The 27,570-nt window shown below is 27.8% G+C and overlaps 1 protein-coding gene and 1 non-coding gene across 3 annotated transcripts in view; both read left to right on the top strand.

The window, feature by feature from the left end:
* Nucleotides 1-27,570, top strand: part of LOC142322950 (parathyroid hormone/parathyroid hormone-related peptide receptor-like) — a 952,038-nt gene that overhangs the window by 60,872 nt on the left and 863,596 nt on the right. The window lies entirely within an intron of this gene.
* TRNAE-CUC (transfer RNA glutamic acid (anticodon CUC)) lies at nucleotides 11,328-11,399 on the top strand. The gene has a single exon. It is a non-coding gene; the product is annotated as a tRNA-Glu (tRNA).

The following is a 27,570-nucleotide window of genomic DNA, read 5'->3' as shown; positions in this document are numbered from 1 at the left end:
ACCTCAAACAAGAAATTTGACACAACACTGCCAAAATTTCTCAGCAATTATGTCAATATGTTTTGGAAAATTTTGTCAGAAAAGTAAACATGTACAGCCGAGGTCGGAAAGCTCATTTGTTAGATGTTTTTTATCACACATAATCTCCATATCACGACTTTCTAATAAAGCAAAAATATTATCAATTATGAAATAAAAAGCGTGTTTTATTAAGAAATTAAAATTTCAACTCATTTTGAGACTTTGTATTCTTTTCCGCCATGTCTACTAGTAACGGTTGTTTAATAAAAAAATGACCTACCCTTAGCTTTTAAGAAAAATTTTTATAAACTCTTTTAATCAAAACCTTGTTTTCCAATTTATATTATTCATATATTATTTATTCCATCTATCTATTCTTTAGACTGCAAAAGTTATACCAAGCAAAATAACACATTGTTGCTTTACAAACAATAAGCCTTAATCAAAATAGATAAAAACTATTAGGAAAAAACAGGAAGGATGAATTTTGACAATTTCTTTGGCGGAGTTGTTGCTTTTCGGCCTTTCATCCAGAAATTACGGATTCGAAAACCGGTCAGGCATTTTTTATACGCTACAAAATTTAATTTCCACATTCCTACGAACTAGCTTCAAGAATTTGTGTGGTGAAATAATGATTTAATTCATCATTAAAAAAAAAAAAAAAAAAAAAAAATAATAATTAATTGATTATTTCTCCCCACTGAGTGAAGGCAATATACGTAATGAATTGTTTCACGACAGAAAGGGGTACATTAATTTCTTGCTTCGCTCAATTTGTCCCAGTTTTTCTTTTCAATGTAACTAATGTAAAATATTTGAGATATATAAGCATAAAAAAAATAAATACTTTCTCAGTGTCATAAGTTAATCATATTTTAGCATATGAATTTTCTGAAAAATAAATAAATAAATATATATACATACTTTTTAAATGTTTCTTCAATTGAACCTCTTGGAAATACCACAGAAAAAAAAATTAATAAAGTACCTATTTGAAATTCGAAAATTATGTACACGCATATAATGCGTGTACATATAATGTACATAATTATTTGTTTTTTTTTTTGCTATTTTTGAAGATGATACAAACTTTGAACAGAGATTTAAACACTTGTTAAAGTTACATGAATATAAACATTTATCAGCTTTAACCAAAAATTATTAACATAAAATAAATACAGGTTTATTAAATTTTGATTAACTTATTGAAAGAAATAATAATATTTATTAGAAAGCAGTTTGACGTACCGTTTGGCTAGTTCTGAAGGTCTCCGAGAAAGAGAGAAACTGGGATCATATCTAAATTATTTTATGAAATTAATCTTACTAATTAATTATATACAACATTTCTACGTATATGTTCTTCCAAATGGTGTGATCTAATTTTTCCTAATGCAAATAAACTTTTAAAATTATTAAAAAAGTATATATATATATAATTTGTGGTCAATGTTTCACTGTAATGATCCTCTCCCAAAAGATCAATATTATTTCTTAGATTTCCAATTTTACTCTTAACTGCAGTGAACTAATAAAAGTATAGAATATGACAGTCTGGAAAGACAAGCGAGTATAATTTATGAAGAAAATAATTGTTAATATAGCATGTATAAAATTTTGTGCGATTAGTTTTTATTAGTGAATAAAACAGATGGTGTAAAAAAGAGTTTATTTTGAAAAGATAATAGTTCCTTATCTCTCGTATTGAATAAAGAAAAGAAAAATTATTATAATTTTAGGTGAAGAAGTTATTTAAAAAATGGGTTAATTAAAAAAAAATAGTTTAAGAGGGTTAATTTAAAAATTATAAATGTATTTAAATTAGAAAATTATTTTAACTATTTAAAAGTCAAAAATATATTTTCGACTTTTTGAAAATTTGGAAATTCATTCAACAGGAGGGTTATTTTAATGATTAAAATATTTATTAAAATTGATTCTAAATAAAATAAAATCGAAATAAAAAAAAAATTCAGTTTTAAAAAATTTAACTATTAAGTTATTTTAGTCACTTTCTTGTTTAACAAAATAAGTTTAAAGCATTAAAATCTGAAATTGCGAAATTTTTTTTCATTTTGGGGGCTCCCATACTCAAAGGGAAGCACTCGAATAAAATTAATTTTATGCAACTAATCCCTAAGTGGTGATAATAATTAAAAAAAAAATCTTAGTTTTAATTGGCGCTTTCATGTTAAGAACTAAAACCAAACACAAATTATCTGAAACCTGGAAGTAGATTAGTAATGTAAGGATAAGAAATTAACCTATGACTAGATTTTAAAAAGGAATTAAAGTAACTTGTAATTTTTACTACACACAACTATATAAAAATTAATGATTAGGAAATATTATTCAGAATGAATGAAAAATTACATAACTAAAGTTTTAAATACTACCGAGAGAATCAGGATCAACAAAAAAATGAGATTGATTTTCTTACATGTATATTCTTTCAATAAGATAAATATTTATACATATTTTTCTTTTAATAAAAAAAAACGAATAAAATAGTATTTGTTTGATTTTATTTTTAAATCACTTACTTTATTTTAAATCAAGCTTACATACTTTAAACTAGTTATAAATGAACATATGTTAATGTACTGAAACGAATGAAAACGTAAAAAATAGAATGCGTTTGTGTATATCTGTAAATAAATCACTCTTTGACGTTTTACCTATTGCTATTCATAAACTTGGCCGATAACCAAATTCTGGTGTAAAGCTGAATTGTATTAAAAATAAAATTTGGTTACAAAATTTGTAGGCATAAAAAGATCAAACAAATAATAATAATAATAAAAAAAAAAAAAAAAAAAAAAAAAACAGTGTCAGAAAGAGTAAAAACAGAATTAAATGAGAGAAAGTGAAAGAGGGAACAATTTTCCAAAAATGTACTTTTGAAATATTTTTTTCTTTTTTGGTCCTGAATAAAATCACCTAATTCTTTTAAATTTAAATAAATCCATATTTATAAAATACAATTTGTAACGAATAAGTAAATAATTAAAAAAAAAAAAAAAAAAAAAAAAAAAAAAAAAAAAAATATATATATATATATATATAAATTTATTCTGCTTACTTGTTTAAACGACATAAAAACATTTCCATCCGTATAGTATTTTGGTCTGTTCGACTCTTACTGTTCATCAAATACATCGATTTTATGTTTTTTTTTTTTTTTTTTTAATAAAAAATTTCTTTGGTGATTTAACAGCAAGGTTCTAAATTAACCAGAAAAGAATAAAAACATTTTGAATTACGGAAAACTGAGTTGTTTCTGATACACGGCTTACACACGCAACTAAATTTATAATTTTATTTAAATACAATATTTTTCGTTTATTTAATTCAATGATTCCAAATAAAGCGCGCACGCACACCCAGTTTAATTCACGCGGATGTGGCGGTACTAGTGGCGACGGTCGGCACTAACTAAACTAATATAATTTCACAACTTATATAGAACAAATTTCGCTTGTACGGCTGGCAGTTGATGTAGCCGCTAGGGCTAACGCACCAGGCACCTTGTCAACCGGACCCGCCAGACCGAATTACTTCTTTCTTACACTTTTAATATTATCCATTTGTTTAATTCCACCGTTTACCTGTGACATCACAAAACAGCAGTAGTTTAAAGAATTTTTTGAGTGGGGGTGCGATTTTGCAAATATTGTTTTATTTTTTAATTGTTTACAAATGCCTAAGAAAAATATGACTTTAATTAGGCAAAATTTCGAGATACTTAGGTTGACCTTGCTCTACAGCTTCATTTCCTTGACCTTTTAAGTTGAATATTTAACGGCATCAATGCCCCATATTTAGCTAGAAGTAATATGACCAAGTTTGGTCAAAATCGGTCCAGTAGTTCTGAAAATATAAGGTGATTTAGAGGTCAACCCCGGACAGGCGCACGCGAGTATTTCCGGATTAGCATCCGGAAAATTTCCATCTGGTTTTTTGGACTCCTTAGGTGTCAAAACTTCAAGAGCCGGTGAAAATTGCATGTGCCCAAATTGGACCGTTAACAACACATTCCGTTCTACAGCTATAGAGCTGTCTAGACCGGAAAGTAAAACGTCATGATGTACTTAAATTATTTCACTATGATTTTTGTTTATTATTTTAATCATCGTCAATGATTAATATTGAATTGATGGAACGTAATGACAATCTGATTTCATCCTAAAATTCAAATTATACTCTCACAAAACTAAAAGTGGTTTGAACATGACCAAATGTACAGAGATTTTTAAATTGTTTGAAAAAGAATCTCTTTGATTTTATATTTGATATAAATGTGATTAAAGTTAGATTTTCATACATATTTTTTAGTTACCAATACAGTTAACTGGTTTGATTGTAAACCCCGCTATATTTTATTCTGTGCCTATCTTTTTAACAGAATGACTGCATAATACTTCGTTCATTACCTGTTTTATATATTCCAGTATTTATATTTTATTTTTTACCTTCTACACGATCCTCCAGACCAGGACATCCTAACACATGGACTTCATTTTTTACAAAATTCTGCCATATATTTCTTTCTTTTTCTATTCCTCTTTACAAATTTTATCGACCCAATACATTTTCAACATCTTCTTGTAACACCATTTTCAAAGGACCTCTATTTTTTTTTCTCTTTGTTCTCCCATAAAGCGTTACAATCCTCACAAATATTTTCAAAATTCTCTTTCTAATTCTTAGATTTATATTTGACACTAGCAGATTCCTTCCCTACAAGAAAGCTTTCCTTTCTTGAGGGAATCTGGTTTTGATACCTGTATTCTGATACTTCTTTCATTCTTTGTAATTTCACTATTTAAATAACAAATTCACCCATTTCTGGTATATTTTACTTTCTTATCTTAATATTTAATTCTTTATTATCCTTCTTTCTGTCACATTTCCTTAGTTTTATTTTATTTTTGTTTATCTTTAGGTTAAACTTCTCTCTTAGAAATAAATAGAATAAATAAATAGTATTTCTTCTTAGTTGTTGCGGTAGGTACTCTCAAATTTTGTTTTCAATTCCTGTGTACAGGAATACTACTTCTTCTATGTACAGATTTAAAAATAACGATGATAGACTACATTTTTGTCTCATTCCTTGCTGAATGAAAGTTCGCCTTTCTTTATTTACTTTTATAACATCTACTTGATTCTTATACAAGTTATGAATAAAACATCTTTCCTACATTTAAGACCTCATTTTCTTAAAACTTTTAAAACATTTACTTGATTCTATGTTATTATCAAATGTAAATTTAAAAGGTATAATTTAGTAAAAGGTAAGATTTACCAATCTCCGTGGTCGAGTGGTAGCGTATCGGCCTTTCATCCTCGGATCCCGGGTGGAATCCCGATCAGGTATGACATTTTTCATACACATCAAAATTCCATTTCCATATTCCCAATACAAGCGTCGAAGCTTCTGTAGTGAATCAATTTTTTAAAAAATTTGGTGTTCCAAAATGTCTTATGTTACGCTCGGTAACAGACTCTTTACAGCGCTTCTCAGCATTACTTCCAATATTTTTTTCAAGTCACAGGTTTCTCTCCTATTCCATTTACTTACCACCGTATTATTTCCATAAGGTTATCGTTTTTTTTAATCCTATATTTATTTAAATTAAATTAAGATTGTAAAATTAAATTAAAAGTGAGTTGAAGTAAAGAATAAAGTAAAACTAAAAGAAATTACCTGTTTCATTCCTCATTTATTTGGAATTTGATAAGGGTGCATCATAGGAAGTTAATAAAGTCGTTGGTAATAATATGTTTTTAAATTGGCGCCAATTTAAAAAATTCAAAACTTAAAGATTGAAAAATATTTTTGCTTTTATTTACTTTTTGAAATAAATTTTATAATTTTTTTTTATACCGTTGGAAGTTTATTCGTAAATTAATTTTCTTAAAGATGTTCATTAAATCTTTTATAATTTTCTAGTGAATGTTTTTATAACTGTAAAAATCGTAATGGAACACTCATGTTGCATATGTGCACATACATTTATAAAGATCTATTTCCTTTAATTACTGGTAAGAAAAAATATATATTTGATAAATGAATTACATATGTAAATGTTAATAGAAACATATAGAGTGATTTGAATAATTTAAATGGGATTTTGATCGTGACCAAATATAAACACATACAATGATGAAACGTGTTTTATGTAACTCTGAAATTCTTAAAGAAATTGTTTAAAACAACTATAATTATAAATGGTGAAAGCAACAAACAACCCTTAGTGAAACATGCAGCTGTTTGAAAACTGTTAAAATTTGTGATTAATATGCGTGTGTTCAATTTATATTTGTTAATTACTAGATGAATTAACAGTAAACCTAACGTGCAATTATGTCCTATTAAGTAACTTTCGCATGCATGTTAAGTATGCATGTTACTTACTTTATGCATGTTAAGTAAAGTTAGAGGTAGAAATAATTTTTATTTCAGGCCAACTGGGAAATTAGTGGATAAAACAGTACTTCCTTGAATGTCTGTTTACATTTCCTCAAATAATACAAATAAAAAAAAATACAAACATCTCCTCATAACTTCAACAAAATTTCAAACATGGTCTAAAAGTCTATGCAGAGGTGGTGAGGTAGGAATTTTTTTTTAAATTAAATTTTGATGGACCAAAACCTTGATAGGCTATTTATGTGATTCGGGAAAATCACCTAAGTAGACAAAACAGTATCAGGTAACAATTAAGTAGAAACGTGCAATAGTATCTAATCCATTTTGTTCTGAAGGTAACAGCGTAAATACTATTGTACTTGCAATGTAACCTTCAGAGGAGATGGTCGAATAGAAAGAAACGTAACATAGTGAATTTTAAATTAAGTTAGAAATACTTAATTTAAAGGAAACTCAACCATATTATTATCTTATCTACAAGATAAGCTCTTACTGTCAATTAATAGCTTGATATTCATAAGTAGTGCGAAAGTTTTTTATAATTGTTAGAGTTAAGTAGAAAAAATTAAACCATTATTTGTCATAATTGTACCTTGTTTACACAGTTATACAGATACAATGGCTATTGATTTTGGAATTTTGTTGACTTTGTAAGACAAAAAAATTGTTTGTTGAAAGTAAAATAGTTTTCATAACAAGCTGTAACAACTAGCAATCTATAATCTTGTTACATCTCTAAGAGCCAATCTATAAAACTCTGTTTCTTACTATTTAAAGTGCTGATGTGGGTTGGAGGAGACTGTGTATAAGAAATGATATAAATACGTAATAACTAAAATTTGGCCCACGTTTTTTGTCAACCACCGAAATGACCGAAGATTTTAGTTTGGTTTTTTATTTCATCATCACTTGTGTGTTAAATGAAACCCTTTTTTCATGAATCTGCCAATAGGAAGATAATCTAAGAAAAGAAAAATACCATCAGTTATAGTAATCCCTAAATAAAAACATAAGACAAGCAATAAAACAATAAGAACATTACAATTGAGACATTCATACTAACATGACGGATAACGTTGACATATTTTACCTTTTGACGATCAATTGTTATATTTATAATTTTTGTTTTTAAAATTCAAGTTAGTGTAATTAATGATATGTGAAGTAAATAATTATAACACATCAATGTTCCTGAGGATGGATTACTAATCCGAAAGCGCTCGAACATACTATTAAAGATTGTTGGTAGGTAGAAACTATAATATAAATAAATTATATATCAATACCAACGACCCATGATTAATAAGATTAAATTAAAAACGCTTTGTTTTTTCAAAGATTCCAAATACAATCCATTCTGATGTTCAAAAATTGTCGTTAGGCAATTACTAAAACAAATTTGTAATCTCTTGTTACATAAACTGTTTAGCCTAAACAAATAACAATAAGCTACTTTATAACATTTATAATTTATTCTATTATATTTATGACGAATATTTTTATCATAAAAAATGAGCCTGATTAAATATAATGCATAAAAGTAATATTATCAAATTAGAAAATGTTTAATACATGTAAGTGTATAAGAAAATGTAAATTGAAATTAGCGATAAAAAAAACATATATTTTTTTACTGATGTTGATTTGTTTTATCAAACTGGCTTACCTGGAGGAGATTGCAACAGAAAGAAGGAAAAAATAATGATATTTAAAAAAAGGAAAAGAGAAATAAAACAGTATTTTACATTTAATACGGTAACTTTAAAAATAAACAATAATTGATCGAACTAAGTTCTAAATTATAAATTTATTTTTGTTTAGTCGATTTACTACTTTTTTTATTGACTATAATTAAAAAGTTACATAATAATGCAGAATAATTACTTGTAAATTAATATGGGGTAAGTTCGTAGTTATGTAATATCTGGCCGGAGGTAGATTTTTCCTATATTTGTATTAATAGTCATTATTTCGAAAACTAGTTGGTCGTATTTAATATTCTATCAACTGTTATAAAAAGCCTAGGTTACATTACAGCCTTCATCAAGAAGTGTGAAATGTGATGCCAAAATCCTATTACCTTAATGAAATAAAATTTACTCAAGGTAAATTAACAAAATTATACAAATCAACCTCCACCACGTACGTAATAAGAAAGTATAAGTGAGATTGCTTTTTCATTTTGTTTTAATACATTAACAACTGTAAATTATTTTACTTTCCCGGTGAATATAATTAGAAAATATTATATTTAAGGGCAAAGGATGGTGATGATGTAAAATATGGGGTACCGCGTTTTTTGCAAATATTTACGTTTTAGGGTCCAACTAGTTCATCCACACCAAAAACATAAGTGTATTTATGTGTGTACATGTACATATGTGTGTCACACTGCTTTTGGTATTATATCTCAGAACTGACCGAGCCAAATTTCTTCAAATTTGGCTCAAATATTTCTACATATGAGGAATTGATCATATTGGTTTTTCTCTCAAAATTCGTCAGGGGATTGGGTATATCGCAAAAAAACCAATTTCGATTTTCTTTAGTGGAAGTTTATAAAAAATTTTAGTTTGGTAAATTAGTTACCTACATTGAATATATAAATAATCAACAAAAAAAAATTAAAATAATCAACCCCTTCGTCGTAAAATCGAACACATGTTTTGCTCTACTTCCCATCGGCTTATATATTAAAAAAAAAATTGTATTTTATACATCATGAATAAGGCTGTCAAAAAATGTTTACAATGTTCGAAAATTATAAATCCCAGATATCAAACACAGGGATTTTTTTTTGAAAATTAAAAATTTATTGTTTTAGCTTTATTAGAGGTTCTAAAAATCTAACATAGATCTAGAAAAAGTTTTACTTAAACAAATTTATTAAGTCTAACCTATATTTGAATATTTTTAGAAATTTATTTTTTATTTATTTCCCACCTATTTATGAATTCATCACCGTAACCGAAAAGTTCATGCATACTTTGTCAACTGTTTTTTTACAATCGCTTAATATGCAACCTGAAATTCAACATTTTTATTTGAAGACACTATCTGAGATAAAACAGCTATAAATGCATCTCATACGATTTAAAAAAAAGTAAATAAGAAATAATAAAATTCGGTATGATAAAAGAAAAGAACATGAAGTTTACAACGATTAACAGTTGTTTATTTTATTTCATAAGTTAATTATTTCAATTTCAATAATAAAAAATAATTCATCACCTGGATTGTAACTATCGAACTTTATTTACGGATTAAAAACAATTGAAGTATACTTTTCAGGCGGATTAAACATTGTTAATCGCTTAGACAAAATTCCCTTAATTGATGACAGTATTTATTTTGCCCATAATATAAAATTTCTGGGTGTTTTATCAAATGACAAAGTTTCGTGGACAATCATCAGATTCCTTTTGTTTAAAACAAAATCAAAGATTACAGTTTTCCTTTGAAGCATTTAATAAAACGATTAGTTTGTCAGCGATTAATACATATTTATCATGCTTAGGTATATTCCCATTTAAAATATAATTTATTTGGACTTTCTCAAAAAATACAAAAATAAGGTGTCAGACACTCTGTCATCCGTAAGTATGAAACATATTTACTAATATTCAGAAAATTAATACTGTTATTTAATATTTAATAATAAATTAATACAGATAATTAGTTATTAATTCTGTTATGAATGTGATTATAAATATGCAAACTTCATTTAAAAAAGTATTTTTAAAAAAAAATAACAATATTCAGCTCTATTAAATTTGATAACAGAAGTGTAGAAAACAGGTAACTAAAGATTACAGTAGTGCGGGAAAGGGCTTTATAATGGTTTAGTTGCCTTTTCTAAGAAATTAGTAACCATTTAAAAAAAGATGATTTAAGAATAAATCAAACGATTTTATTTTACTGAAAAAATTAATCCGTGGATGAGTTCATCAATAATATTAATTTAAAAATTATTTAAAAAAATGTTTGTTTTCTGCATATCCGTTGAAGGTGTTCAAATATTTCTCATTTACGTCTTATAAAATTTTATTTTTTATCTACTTCATTTATTTATTTAAAATTTACTAAATACTACCACTGTAAGATTATTTTTATGAAAGATAATCGCATCAGGAACAAGATAACGGTTCACAATAAGTTTAAAAAATTGGTTGCAAGGCCTAAAGTGATTTTATTCTGACAGTATAAAATAAAGTATAGATATTCTATCTTAACAGTTCTGCAATTAATAACCTTCTGTGCAAAGTAAATAAATATATTGAATATCTAGAAATATTTTTAAGAAACTTCCATAAAAAGAAGATATTTTCAGTTTTATCTCTATAATAATTTTTCTATTTCTTCAGAGAGGCTCCCTATCCAATTTAAAAAAAAAAAAAAACAATCAAAGAAGATAAATTTTATTAAAAAAATATTTAATAAACTCGCTTAAAATAATCTACACTAAAATGTACAAAAATAATATTTTTATTTGTTTAAAATTTTTCCTAAATGATGTCGTTTTGAAATCGGCCAAATTAAAGTTAGTAAATTTTTGATAGATTTTTATTATTAATTTGGCACCGACTTCTTAAAATTTAAATTTAGAGAAAGAATGAAATAAAAACTTTAGTTTTTAGAGCAACTTTTTCGGCAGATATTATTTTACTTTGATCAAATATAAAAGCTTGATATACGATATTAATAATGTATTAAAATATACCTTAAAAAACGAAAACAATCTGGGAAATATTTTAAAGTATTGCTGAAACAGTTATTTTTTTTAACACACGATAATACATTTTATTATTAAAAAAAGTAAAAATTTCTATATCATGTTAAATAAGAAAATTATTAGGGGGTAGTTCGTCTGTCCGGTATGGTCTAGTGGCTAGGATACCTGGCTCTCACCCAGGAGGCTCGGGTTCGATTCCCGGTACCGGAATTTTTTTTTTTATGCTCGACTGCTATTTAATTTAATAAATTATAATTTAATAGTAAATCCTGTTTCATGACAGTGGATTTTTATTATGACTATTACTTAAAATTCTAAGAAAAGCTTTTTATTATTTTGTCGAAATTTTTTTATCCCAGTTGTGATGTACTTAATCTATAGTTAGTGATTTATTCATTTTGAAAAAATAAATTTATTTTGAAGTTGAAAAATAGGAAAGAAATTGGTTATAATATACACAGTTTGCATACATTAACTGATACGTCATTCTAAATTTACGTCACAATTATACTTTCATTGATACATATATTCGGCATATATACTATGGATATGTAGTAAACATTCTACCACTAAGTACGACCATATTCTTTCATTCTGTAAGCTTGCACAAATTCATTTATGATTGCTATATATATTTCAAGGTAACATACAGATATAATCCTATAATGACGTAGGCTATTAGATACGAAATGAATTTTATTATAAATACGTTGTATTATGAGGATATATCGAATAAAAGATGATAAATTGACATGAGATCATTTTATTAATTATATATAGCAATTTATATGCACATAACATATTCAAATGAAAGTCGAACGTAACATAAATATACATATATACAACTGTTGAAATTTCATTTTGTAATTTTGTTAATTGTTTCAGCTGAAAGACAGACAGACACATGATATATATATATATATATATATATATATATATATATATATATGCGCGTGTCTGTACGCGCTAGTGTGTGGTGTGGTGGAGATTCAATCATACAGAAATTGTATTTTGATTAATGGCCTCAGTCAGAAACATACTATATTTATGTAAATGTAATAGAAATTTTAAAATAATAAAAGTATAATGTAGTGTTAGTACAGGTTATGAAGAAACACTGGAAAACATTAAAAATGAGGTAACAATAAAAAAATCACGTTAATTAATTTTAAAATGAATAGCCAAGCAAACGTATATGTAAATGTTGAGTACAGTAGTCGCCACGAAACGGCGAGCTTGGATGATCAGCCCGCACGTCACTACTATACTACTGTTCTGTAAAACATTAGAACACTAGGATTAGTCATCTCTTAGTAGCATAAACATGATATAACTGCGTTGGGTAGTAATCGTCGCCACTCCAAGCTTGCCATTACTTGTCGATGACTGTACAATAATATCTACTATATTTCGAACTTTTAAAGTTATAGCACAGAATGTCACTCAATACCGATTTGTTTCTTCGTTTCAATGAATCGGTTATTTCCTTTTTGTCTCTGTACTAAGCAGTAACAAGTTTGTTACCAGTTACTTGCAATTCTTTACTCAATAATCTCAATATTTATGAATTTCGTATTTAAGTAGATGGTTATTTAGCATAATTTATCTGCCACTTGTTTGGTCTTAAATTATACTGACTTTGTTTAATTATAAAAAAAAAAAAAAATCTATAATTTAATTCTATTTCTTTTCAATTTTTAAAATAATTTAAAATTATGACTTTAGGAATTTTATATCCAAAATCTAAAATAATCGTGTTTTTTCATTTTATAAGTTACTTTTCATAGATTTTTAATAAAAATTAATAGCCAACAAACCGGGATTTGAACCTGGGAGTATGGCATATCAGTTATACTTAACTAATTATTCTATTTCTGTAAGTACGAGTATAACAGGAAAAATAAATTAATACATTTAAAATGAAGGAAAATTAAAAAAAAAAATTCCCAAATTACTTGAAACAGAATACAGATTTTTCTTCCAATGTTTTTTTATTATAATTCGTTTGAATTATATAAGTTGTTGGAGAATTGATGAAGAGGTGTGGCAGTGCAATGAGGGAAAAATTCTACTGAGGGCGATAAGCTTGTAGAATAAAAGATCAAGATAAAATCCAAGAAAACTAGAAAAGGGGAATCAGAGATTTTTATTTTTAAATAAGAGAAATTAGACGATTGTATGATTTTTTCGGCGTAATTCTCTAGACTAGATTTAGCTCTTGCATAATACCGAGCTCTGAAGCCGCAGTTGAAGTAAAGCTCCCTTTACTTTGCAGTTGAAATAAAGGGAACATTAACTCAACCACTTCAAACTGTATTGATGGATTTCCTGTTGGTATTCTAATTCTACCCATCAAAAAATAAAGCTTATTTACATCCGTTAATTAATCCATTCATGATGGTGTATGGTGTAGTAATAAATAAAAAATCCATAATAGTTCTTCTTTTTTAATTACACAAATGTTTATAATATTATTTAATACATAAATCTTAATAAAATTGTATATTTTAGTTGCGTCTATATAGCAGTTATAACGAAACAGAAGAGTATATAGAAGGGAAAGTATGGTGATCAGTCAAAACTGGGTATATCCGGTTTTCTCCGAATCTTGACGAATTGACTCCAAAGGACCCCAGGAAACCGAAAAATGGCATAGAAATTTGCGCGACAAAATATGCGTACATATGTATGTTAGCGAGTAAATCGCCTTATATCTCCAGAACTACCTGACCGATTTTCACTAAACTTGGCTATAATATTTCTATAGTAGAGGCACTGATGCTATTAAATTTTCAATTCAAAAAGTCAGGGGGTGGGAGATACAGGGGAGAAAAACGAAACCATCTCCAGATTTTGTATAATTGAGGTTTTTTTTTGATAGTTTTGTGAATATTAATAAACAACTTCTGCAAAAAAAAAAAAAAATTTCTATATTTCTCCCCAACTCCTAAAAATGGTTTTAATTTTTTAAATTTATAGAAGGTGGTACAAGGGGTGATTTTCGTTGCATTTTCTTTAAAAAATATTTTTGTGAACAATTATAAAAAAAATATATTTTGTGTAAAACGTTTTTGCAAAATTGCAACGTTGTAGAAAACACTCCAGTGGGTCATTTTCGTTGTAGTTTTTTACTATTAGCATCTGGTTGGATCCACAAATCTGCTCCCCATCAAAGTGGGGTCTTAACCCAGCCAACTCCTCCCTTCCACACCTCATTCAGCGAGCGGACTACTGCGGTAGTCGTCTGTTATGTTGTGACGTCACAGGTGAGCGGTAGAATTAAATAAATAAATGAATATTTAAAGTGTAAAAATTTTTTTAAATGCCCGTTAGTATCGCTACACTCGCGCGAATGCAATACGGTATGCACACGTGCTTTAGTTAGAATTACGATATTAAATACACAAAAAAAAAAAAAATTATTTACATAAAATGTCTATTATTTTATTTGCATAAAATGCATAAATTTACATAATTTTGAATTGTGTGTAAGTCGTACATCAGAAAAAAGCCGCGTAACGGGAAAGTCCTCCCATAACTGTGTTATCAGCTTTTTTCATTCATACCATATATATATATATATATATATATATATAAACGAAATTTCTTCAAAGAATGTGAAGCTTTATCTCAAGCAGTATTATGATTTCGGAAAACATTGAAGTAAACAAATGTTTTAAAAGATTTAACAAGGATTAAGAGAAATTTTTAATTATTATGGGAGAGTTTTATTGATATATAACTCGATCAGTATCAATAGAATCATCCTATTTGGAAATCATTGATGGTATTGCCTGTGTCCAGCTCGTGCGTTTCGATAGCAGAATCCATATACAAAAATGATATCTACATATATTAATCGGAAAATTTATAAAGCATTGTTAACGACAAACACTTATTTAAATGTATATTGCTGTTCCAAGTGGAATACAAATAATTTTTCTTTTTTTGATTAGCCTCCGAAATCACCGTAAGGTATTACTTCAGCGGATGAACGAAGATGATATGTATGAATGTAAGTGTAGTCTTGTCTCATGTCGACCATTCCTGAGTTGTGTAGTTAATTGAAACCCAACTACCAAAGTACACCGGTATCCACGATCTAATATTCAAATCCTAATTAATGTAACTCCTTTTACTAGGATTTAAACCTTAGAATACTTAACTTTTAGCATCTGCTGTTAGTATTATCAACTTATGAAATAAATTATTTCAAACAAGTTTACATAAAATTAGTTTTTAATTACCTTCAAAAATGTCTAATAAATTGTTTTATTGAGTTTTTACTTTTTTAAATATATATTTTGATGTGATAAAAAGTTTTTCTAAAATATATAATTCTTTTGTTTTGTATTTGTATTTCTGTTTAATATTTCTCATAATTCTGTTTCGTTCAATGCCCAGTTAAAATCTGCCATAATTTGATATATTTTGTTTTTAATAAACTTCCAAATTCTTAAGTTTGTATTTAGCTTCTGTGGACTCTATTCATATCATTTTACTCAAATTCAAAACGTTTACAAGTGATATTACGCTTATCTGTTTATTACTCATTTAACAAAATTATTTTACGCCACAGATAAAATAGTGTATTTTTCGATCACATTTTTTTTTTTTTTTTTTACTTTTACCCCAGGTTTTTCGAAAACTACTCAAAATAGAATTCTGTGTTCTACTTTTTTTTAATTTTTCAGGTCATATTTCAAGTAAAACTATCATATTTACTTCTTTTAATTTGGGTCTCAAGAATTACCGTCTGGCTTAATTTTACTGAAGGCGTAGAAATCGGTGGCAAAATTTTTCGCCAGCCGATATTTGCTAACGAAGCGTTTCCAAAGTTTACGTAAACTTTTCTCTTTATTTTCACCAGTAGAACAGGTCTTGAAAGTTTCTTACATTTTTACTGAATTACTCTATATATGAATTCATCTTTCTATATTTATTTCTGTAATAAGTCAACGGATAAATGTCAAAGGGTATTGTTAATTTTACTATTAGAAACAAAATAACGTCATCGTTCACCATTTTTGGAAAATTTACATATACATTTAATGATATTTATAGAATCAAAACTAAAACTTATATTCCCTACTGAACTGAGGCAACGTATACAATTCTTTTGTACAAGGGGATATTCATTTTATTTCTTCACTTTATCTGATTCAGTCTTTCTAATAGCAATGACCCACGTAAATATTAGAGATTGAAGAGTTTCTACATACAGTTGATTTCTTTGATAGTAATGATGTACAGAATAATACATCATGTGCATCATTAGAGTCACTTCGGTAAAAAAAAAATTAAATTGCCACTAGTGCACTGAATATCTCCTAATTTTCGGTGGAATTGGCATGCTGACGTGCAACATGTTTAAATCAGTGAAAAAGGAAGCGGAAAATCACTTTGCACCTTACTTTCCACAATAAAACTGGCATGAGATTCTAGTTATCTTTAAAATGGTTATGCCAGCTTTGGATACGATTTTGGTTTCATCTCTATCCACAACCTTTTAGATTAAGAAATTTAACATACTGAACCCAGTAATAAAATCATCTTATTCAAAAAAATTATATTTTATCTTTAAGTTTGATATTTTATTTTAAATTTGATACTTTTTTCTGGTTTCTAGGTAAACATTTATTTATCCTTAAAAACGTTAGTTTTATTTTTTCTGCATGGTTTATTTGTAAGGCATACGTTTTATCTGTAAGGTAACAGATCAAATCTTTCAAGTAATGTAATACCGTTTAACATAAAAGGTTATTACAGCTCATTATTTTTCTAATATAGCTATAAATTTATATATATATAAACCAATATATATATATATATATATATATATATATATATTGGTTCATTTTTGTTAAAAATTTGATTCAACTGAAGTCGGAAATATGGAAAATACATCACCTTAAGTTTTATACTCAAGCAAGAGAAGGTAAGTCTATATATTATAATGATAATGCAATAAGTGCAGTGAAGTATAAGGAAGTTGGTTAATGCAAAATGGTAAGACAAGCGTGAAATTTGATATGCAATTAAATCTGACGTATCTTGGAAAAACTTATTATCCACTATGGCGAGCATGACTCAGATAAAAAAAAATAATAAAAGCTTATTTATATAAATATTTTTAGAAAAATATTTCATTTATTTAGAAAATAAATGTAAATATTAAAAATAATAACATTCATTTAATATTTATAACAGGCTTAAAAGAAAAAAGTTTATAATCCTCATTTAATTTATAGCCAACAGTATGTAAGAAACTATGAATTTATAACTACTCGTACATATGTCATAAACTTTAAATCATCTATTTAATGATTCTGTTCTTGGCAATGATATTATATTATTTTAATTTTTATTACCATTTATTTCATTTTTTCGTTAAAATACAGATGCAAAAGCACGTCTTAGGTCATAATAATAAAAAATACAAAGAAAAACAAAAATAGCGATACAGAATGAAATTCTACTTTCTTTAAGACACGGAAATAGAGCATTAAATGAAAACTAACACGTAAATTTACACGCAAATAAAAACTTCTGTACTCTATAAGTTTTTCAAGCTGGAATGTAAGTTCATCCAAAACAATTTTCCTCAATTTTTACTTCTCCCCACCCTCTTATCGAGATGTATTATCTCATTAATGTGAGATTATTTTAACGGTAATAAAAACTTTGGGCAATTGTTAGTGTACCTTCTTCTGGATTTTTTTTTGTTTTTAATAAAACAGATCTTTTTATAAAACTACCAGCATATTGTAATTTCTTCTGAGCAACAGTTTGGTCAGTACAGGAATCGAAACTTTGAGTGATTTTAAATATGCTTGTTTCAGAATACGCCGCCATCTTAAAAATAGTAGTTATATTCGGTTACCCGTTCTTCGTACGGGTAAAAATTATTTCTCACACAAAGCGTTACCCGACAATCTCCACAAGGAGGTAACCGTATTTCGTTTTTCATTTTTCTTTTTTTAATAGTTTTTTTTTATTTTAGGTTTTGTGATTAAGTAACCGGAGGCAGGTGTAGCCATTCGAGTCAAACACATAATAACAGTGGCAGTTACTGTATTAATTGAGCCGCCGCGCCCTACACTGTCGCACCTTTAAACCTACTTTTCTTGATAACCGAAAGAATCGAAAAAAACAGGGACCTTTTACGTAGAAAATTTCATTTAAAATATTATAAGTATAAATTCGATTTGGCAGTGGTTTGGCTATAGTAAAGTTGAACCTCAAGCCATTGAAATAGCTACCACCTTTAAAGGGTGAAACATTTCTTAACCCCAAGAATCCTATGTTTTCTCTAGATATAAAGATGTTCATGCAAAATTTCAGCAGTCAGTTGAATATATTTTGCTTGAAAGTAGCAAAAGACTCACAAACCACTAGATCTGTATATTCGTGTATGAGTTTGTGTGTGTGTGTGTGTAGAGAGAGAGAGAGATATATGTGTAAAAAATTATTTACATTTTTTTTAATATATTTTTTATATTATAGATTTAAGAAATAAAATAAAATTTAAAACATCATTATGTAATAAATTATAAATAAAATCTTGCTTACTGTTCGCTTTTCGAGAAAATATTCCTACATGAAGAACTTAAAATATCTGTATCTTTTATTAGCTGTTCGTGAGCATGTACATAGCAATCCATAACACTGACGACGCTTACTAGAAACATAAAAATGTTTTATTTCAGTTACGTTAGACTACAAAGAAAATTATGGGTAGAGTTTCGTACTATTAAAAACAAGACTATTCCTAAAAAAAAGTGATTTCTGTCGATACCACAACTATTATATACACTTTTTTTTTATCGGTAATATATTCCCCATTATATATTTTATTTATAAATAATGTTTACCTCTATAATAGCATTTATATTTAAGTTTAAACCATGAACTGAATATTATCTTGTGTTTTTTTTTTTTTTATTTAAAACGTTGATGAAAGTAAATTATAATTTTTGATATATCTCAATTCATGAATATTTTTGTAAATTAAAAAAAAAAAATTACGTTCATCGATAAGTTAGAAAATATGTAAACTGGACTGTGATATGTACAGCTTTACTAAAGTTTGAATTAAGATTAATTATTTATTATATGAATCCCGATAACGTGACTCACGGATGTTCTGTTCAACGAGGGTATGCGAGACACCTACTTGCACGTAAGGAGACGTGGTCTCGGCTATGTCCTTCACTTAGCCGAGACCAGACAGATAGGACAGAGAGGACCTCTTATCAGTCTTCCCTCTGAAGGTCACATTAGTTTCCACCACCTGATTGGTCTCGCCAGCGAATCTGCAGCATTTCCTTCGCTTTTGACGCAGATCTGCACTTCCCTCGTTCTTACCCTACCTGATAAACAAGATATCCTTCGCCTTCGTTTGCGAGACCTGGTAACCCCTGTTTAACTGACATCAGAAGATCAGCGAAGGATTTTCCATTAGATTTTACCAGTAACGTATTAGCAGCTTAAGTAGATCTAAAATGGGTATATCTTTTTATTTTTAAATCAAGGAGCGGAGGTTCCTCAATCATCCACAAAAAAATGATAACAAAAAAAAAACAATGTGCTCAAAGTAATAATAACTCACAATTACCTGCAAAGAACAGTAAAATTATTTTACTCTGCGACGGCAAAAAAAAATCAATTTCATTTTGCTCTTGAGATATTAGTAATTTGTATTTTTCGTAAAAAAAAAATGTTTGCTCGTATTTTGAAGTCAAGTTCTAAACGAAAATTACATGAAATAAATATTTCTTCATTCCGCGCCCTTTATCAGCTACTGAAATATTAACCAGAACTTTTGAAACATTCGACAGAAACCGATTTCTGAAATAGTTATTTTACAAGTAAATTCGTTATCGATTTCCATTTTGCATTTCGTAATTAATTTTATCAGTTATAAGTAGTTTTAATGAAGCTATTAATATTTAATAACCTTATGGGGTATTTGAAATAAATTCTGAAAATAGGAAACGGGGAAGAATATAAAATCCTTGCCAACTACTCTTTTTTTTATATTGATTATGGTGTTTTGTGATTGAGTAATTTGTGAAGTTTGAGTATCATATCAGGGTTTGTGCAAATTTTTTCAAGACCTATTAAGTAAAAAAAAAACAATAGAACTTACGAAAATTTCGAAAATATAACTTCCAGAAAAGTTGCACATTTTCGAGATATGTTATGTTATATTTGTGTGTTATATTTTCAAGATATCTACGGTCTGACTCAACAGAAATTTTTCAAAAATTATTAAAAAATAAATCGTTTTTACGAGGCGTTGATGGCATTCATTTTGGACAAAATTAAAATGGAAATAGTTTTCGTCACTTTTTAATTTTGACCTTTATATAATGGTTGTTTAAAATTGAGTTTAAATGAGTTGAAAATACTTATTAATCTACTTAAAATGCAAAAATTTTAAGTCGACTGGATTTAGGAATGCAGGATCATTCAATAATATTCCTAAATTGTTTTTGCATCATTCTCGAAAACTTATTGACAAAAAAATTTGAAGTTTGGCAAACTTCAAATTTTTTTTGTCAAAATTTTTTTGGTTATGTAAATCCCACCAGTCAAGGACATATAATGGTATACTTTTTTTTTCAGTAAAATATACATTTTTTTAACTTTGTTGAATAACATTATACCAAATTGGGTCAACTTATTAAAAAAGTAAATAATTATTAAAATAAATTAAATTTTCAGCACGAGGCTGAATTGTACCCATAATTAAAATATTAGCTTTTTAAATTTTACTTGTCAAAATTGAAAATTCAAGAGTTGTATATACTATTAAGTAGATGACATGGGAACTATTTTAAAAGAAAAGGTGTCATGGAATCCGACTTAAGAATTAAAATACTTTTTAAAATGTTTACAATTTCTGATAATTTATCTGTTTTTCCAGTTATGGGTATTAAAAATGTTACATGCAACAAGTTACCTGCTACATATAAGTTACAAGTAAGGGGGTCAACTCAATTTTTGAGTATAACTGCTAAAAACATCAAAATTTTTAGTAAAACAACTTTTTAGTTTTAGCTGTAGAAGCAGCAATATAGCAACTGCCGGGAAATGTAAAAACATAAGCTGTATTACGTCAGTAAGAAAAGGCATATTATTTTGTTAATATTCATGTAATTATATATATACTGTAGGAAAACATTTAACCGCGAATTCATGGCTGTCAATGAAATTATACGCATGTTCTAATACTACGACTAGAAGATGAAAGAAGTAGAATTAATATTAGAATGGTTAATTGAACTTTTTCATAATAAATCATTTTCTGCAACTCTAGTTTAGTTAAATAAATGTTAAGTTTTTGCAACAAGGCTAAGAGAGTTATCTACCTTTGATTAGACAATTTATATAAAGTGAATTATAAATTTTTACTTTTATATATATATATATATATGTGTATATATAAGTAAAATATATATACATATATATATATATATATATATATATATATATATGTGTGTGTGTATATAAGTAAAATATATATACGTATTTAAATAATACGAAAAAGATGTTACTTGCTTATATATTCTATCGATGTTTTTACAAAAGTAATGTAATAGTGATTTTTTTTCTGAAATAGATGTAAAAAAAAAAATGAAAGAATAAATGTTGATATGACCCCGAAGTCATGAATCCTGTAAACCAAGATGACTGAGACAAGATGGTAAAAGATTAATTCTTTAAATTAATTTTTTTAAATTATATGGTAATCATTTATTTTCCACAATTTTTTTAAAATTAAATATTAGTTTGTTTAATAACATTACATAGGGTGGTCTCTACCGTGTTATCGGCCCAGGCGTCGTGTAAAGGTCTACCCTTGAATTATAAATTTCAAAAATGCTTTGCATTGTATTGTATTCTATATCCTTTATATACAAATGATCCAACATTACATCTAGAAGATGAGAAATATATTCTTAAAACCTCTGATGGTTTTGGTTTTGTTATTGTTATTCTTTGGTTTATTGATGGTTTTCATAGCTAATCATTTTCTACAAATTTTTCGTTGTTGCTTGAATAAATACTACTTCTTGAAATAATATTGTGATAAATTAGACTACCTATAGATTCAAAGATCCCCGTTTTGTATATAATAGAATCACACATTTTTATATCACTTTTATTATTGAAAAATATATACAAAAAAAAAAAAGAAGAAAAACGTATTTATTTTGCTACGCTATTGACTTATGTAAAGAAATAATGTACTCATGAATTCTTGTTTATTGAATTAAATGTAACAAACAAAAATAAATATTATAATTTCTAATCCCAAAGTAACAACTACGAATTAGATGATATGCGTAATCTTACGTTACGTTGGGAAGATATGTTAGTTCGTTGCATTTGTTCATAATCAGTCAATAGGTATAATTTTTGTTGAATAAATATTATTCTGCATCAGTAACAACATTCCATTATAGCGAGTTATCTACGTAAATAAACAATGATCCGCCATATTGTAGTTTTTTAACCAGAATTTCATTTACCATAAAAATTACTGAAATAATATGGAATAAACTTTCTAGATTATTTTATTTGTGTCATTAAAAATGTTTTCTTGTGGTCTTATTTTCTAAATTACTTAATTATAAGAATTAATTTCTAAATTACAGTAATACCCCGAACTTACGCGAAAGGTGAGACCGAACGATAACCGTGTAAGTGGAATTCGTCTAAGTCGGGGTACAAATTTAGATATAAATATATACAAATTATGTTTAATTGCAATCGGAGACTAAAGAAAACAATAATTTAGAAGAAAAATGTGTAATAAAATCTTAGATAACACAGTAGTTACAATAAATTAACATATTATGAACTGTAAAAACGTAAACCGAAGTTATTTTGACGTAGAAGGCTTCATAAAATCAAACAAAGTCGTCTGACGGATCTACGATTTTTTTTACGCAATATTTCCTGGTAGCACGCTAATATATATTTTATTCCTTGTTTTGTAGCAGAAATGCGCTCTTCGTTGGTCTATTTATAACCCTTTTTCAATTGAATTGAGGCCTTCTGTCAAGTTTCCAACCGTCATTTGATCTTCTAATTGAACTGGGTGTAAATAATCACATTCTTCCATGTCTTGCTCTTGCTCACGCATTTTTATGAGTTCATCGGTTGTCAGCTCATGATTTTGTGAATCCAGCGGTTCTTGAACGTCATCACTATCCAATTCTAAATTTATTTGTATGACAAATTTGACAACTTCTTCAATCACATTACCAAATTCATCAGGCTCTGGCGCTATTCTCCCTGAGTTTCAGTGGTTAAAAAAACCGGATAAAGGTTTGCCCAGACGTCATTTAAAGTTTTTAAATCTTATTCCAAGATTGTCCAATGATTCTCACGTCATCTAAAATATTGAATTTTTCCCAAAAGTCTTAACAGAGAGCTCGTTGTTTTCTCTCATAACTTCATGCAGATGAGCAAACGATCGTCTCGTGTAATAAGCTTTGAATATTTTGATGACTGCCTGGTCCATCGGATGAAGCTAGCTTGTATTTGGTGGGAAAAATACAACTTTCACGTGTAGGTCGAAACTAGTTAAAGTAGCGGGAGTATGGCCTGGTGCGTTGTCGATTAATAGCATCACTTTAAATGGGATTTGTTTAGATTGGTAATAAAGTTTGACTTCAGGTATGAAGTGGTGACCAAACCGGTTTTCAAAAAAGGAAACTGCCACTCAAGCTTTACGATTCGACTTCCAAATCACGGGCAAGCCAGCTTCAAATTTATTTTTTAATACTCTTGGATTTTCTGAGCGATAAACTAAGAGAGGTGTTAACTTACAATCACCAGCTGTATTCGCGCCAACCATCACTGTCAATGGATCATCAGCGGCCTTAAAACCTGGAAAGGTTTTCTCTTCACGCGCAACAATAATAGTTATTTAGGCATCTTCTTTCAGAACAGGCCAGTCTTATCCACGTTGAATATGGTTTGGCTGGTATAGCCACCTATTTCTATCATAGCTTTGAGTTTGTCTGGATAGAGAGACGCAGCCTCTTTATCAGCGCTTGCCGCCTCTCTACTTTCTGCAATGCTATGCCAATTACAGCGACTTTTGAATCGGCTGAACCAACCGTTACTAGCTTTAAACATTTCAGCTTTAGCCACTTTCCCATCTTCTTCTTTTAACCTCTCAAAAATCAGCTTAGCTTGAGAGCACACCGTGTTCTGATCAACAGGACAATTTTTCACACTTACTTGAATATCATACCATAATTTTAACATTGTTTCAATCTCAACGATAATACCATGGGATGTTTCATTTCAAACACTGAGCATTTTTCACAGCTTCAAGAATATTTTCTTTACCTTTTATAATTGTTCTGACTGTCTATTTCGGTATATTAAACTTCTATGTCAATTCACAAGTCGGGGTATTAGTGCATTTAATTTCCGATATTCAGACTGCCGGTTGACTGATACAATCTGGAAACTACGTCAGATTGTACATATATACGTGTATGTATGTATGTATGTCTGATCCACCGTAGCAGCTCAACAGCTGAACCGATTTAGTTGTATGACCACGAGTTGGAACCTTAAGTGCTACTACATATATATATATATATATATATATATATATATATATATATATATTTTAAGTGGTGAATTTGCCGGTTGAAGCAAAACCTTTAATGAAATGAATTAATGAACTATGAATTGTGAGCCTCTCTTACTGCGTGAGTTGGGTTAATTCAAATGAATAATGTTACGAAAATAATAGAATTAAATATATGTTAAATAAAATAAAATAATATTAAATTAAAAAAATGCCTGTTTAATAATAATGTGCTTCCAGTGGGGACTGCGTGTGAGGCTAGAGTGATGAGGTGATGCGAGCACCTCGTGCGAGGCTATACCAATCAACACCATCAACTGGTAACAAACGCCTTACCTCTGAGACACTGTTTTAGGAGGTGCAATAGGATACTCTTATATCTCTGCAAACAATCGTCCGATTTTCAAAATTCAAATGGGATATTTATTAGTAGGTTGAAGAATAACGTTTGCAAGCATAAGATACACTCTCTAACAGATCACGGTTATTCGGAAATAGTGGTTATATATTCGCAACTCATCTTCCGGCATTCAAAATTCAAATGGAATATTTGCTAGTACAATACAAAATCACGATGGAACCAAACCAGAATAAAAATTAACTGATATACTCATAAATGAACCTTATTCACACGACCGCCTAAAAAGGAGTTTAATGTATTTAGGGTGTATATATGTATGTACTGGTATGCAATTATGTTTGAATGTTTGTTCCACCATTGCAGCTCTTCGGCTGAATCCATTTACATATATGATCCTGCGTTGGAATCTTTACACTTCCGGGAGTGTCATAGGCTATATAAATATGTACATACACACACACACACACACACACACATATATATATATGTTTAAATAAATTTAAAAAATTTGAAAAAATATTATACTATATAAAAAATTGTTATCCGCACGCTCTTTAATTATCTATATTAAGTAATTATCCAACATTAAAGAGCAATGTTTATCAGTAATTTTATTTCGGCAGTCGTTTTTGTAGTATTTTTCTCTTTTGGTTTATATGTCAGGACTAGCTCAACTTAAGATTTTTAGAAATGGCTACGAAAACGTTTTTATATGAGGAATTGATGGCATTATATTTTGGACGAAATAAAAAAAAGGGGGAAGGTATGGAATTATTAGTTTTTTACTTTTTGTTTAGCAGTCGTGGAAAATTAATCTTTAATAAGATAAAAATGTTTTTTAAGTTATTTAAAAATTCTAAAGTTTTAAGTCGATTGAATTTAGGGGTGAAGAGATATTGTAGGTTATTTATAAATAATATTTGCTTCGTACCTTGAAAACTTGTTGACCAATAAAATTGAAATCTGACAAAAATATTTGACTAAATATATCCCAAATTTGATCTGATTTTTGAACCCATCGAATAAAGGAGTATTATGATATCTATAGTTATAATAAACTAGAATTTTTTAGCCTTGTTGAATAACATTATACCAAATCAAGCCAACTTATTGAAATAAATAATTACGTCAATAACTTAAAAGTTCAAAAAAGAAGGGAGCTGAATGGAACCCGTATTTAAAATAACAATTTTTTTTAACTTTAATTTTCAAGATTGAAATTCCAACTGTATCTGGTATTAATATACATGATATGGAAACCTTTTTTTTTAAAAAAAGGGGGTTTCGTGGGAGTAAATATTTTATTTTTTATTTTTTTCAGAACTCTAAATTATATTTATTAATTATAACTAAACTTTCACCTTTTTATTATTTACCTGCCAAACAGTACTGTACAATTTAGAATCTTGTGATTTCAATGTGGTCATTTAATTCGCTCGTCTCCATGATGATCTTCTGCGGTTTCGGTTCAAAGAAAAATAAAATTTATATATATTTCCTGAAGCAGAGACAGTTAAACGACTCACAAAAAATTCTAGCCTTTATGAGCCGTATATTATAGAATGATGATTTTTATAGAATATATAATGATTATATTATAGAATATAAATATATATATATATATGATTAATATACAATATTGAATATTATTATAGATGATCATTTGGAATCGAAATAAAGAAATTAATTAATTATAAAATCTGTTTAAATATTTTAAAAGTATTACATCCTTCTAGTGGCTTCCCAACAATATCTCAACAATGTTAAAAAAAAAAAAATTTAGAACCAATAAGTAACGTCACAAATTTTTTCTGTACGGTTTTAGTAATTAACTGCAAAGATATGTTGCAAAACGACAATACATACGTATGGTAGATACAAACATCTTTAACCAACTTTAACAATTGTTTAGACTCAAGGAACCCCAAGACATCAAGAATTATAAAAATTTCTATTGGAAGTAGTAATTTTTTTGATTCGTAAACAGCTTACATTACGTTATCAACTTCAGCTCTTTTGTAAAATAAAAAAGTAATATATGAAAGTTCATAAATCTATTTTCGTATTATCGTTTTTACTATCATTAAAACATTTCAGTTTTAATAAACTAAAATTGCAACATGACAGTAAAACAAATTCAAAAGCAATTAATTGTAATTTAATCATCTTCGCTAATTAAAAAAATTCATTCTACATTTAACAAAGCTATTGTCATATTGGGCTGCTAATAACATTTAGGTGATAAAAATAAAATATAATAAAGAACAAAAATATTAATTTGAAATAGATTGCAACGTATTTTTTAATAAAAACTGAATTAAATATTTTTATTTAAAAAAAAAATGATATAAATAAAACTAGACCCAAATATATATTATTTTTAATAAAAATTGAAA

This window comes from Lycorma delicatula, chromosome 4, assembly GCF_047948215.1.
Source record: "Lycorma delicatula isolate Av1 chromosome 4, ASM4794821v1, whole genome shotgun sequence".
Classification (NCBI taxonomy): Eukaryota; Metazoa; Arthropoda; class Insecta; order Hemiptera; family Fulgoridae; genus Lycorma; species Lycorma delicatula.
Note: the sequence above shows the minus strand (reverse complement) of the source record. Positions and strands in the feature narration are given on the sequence as shown.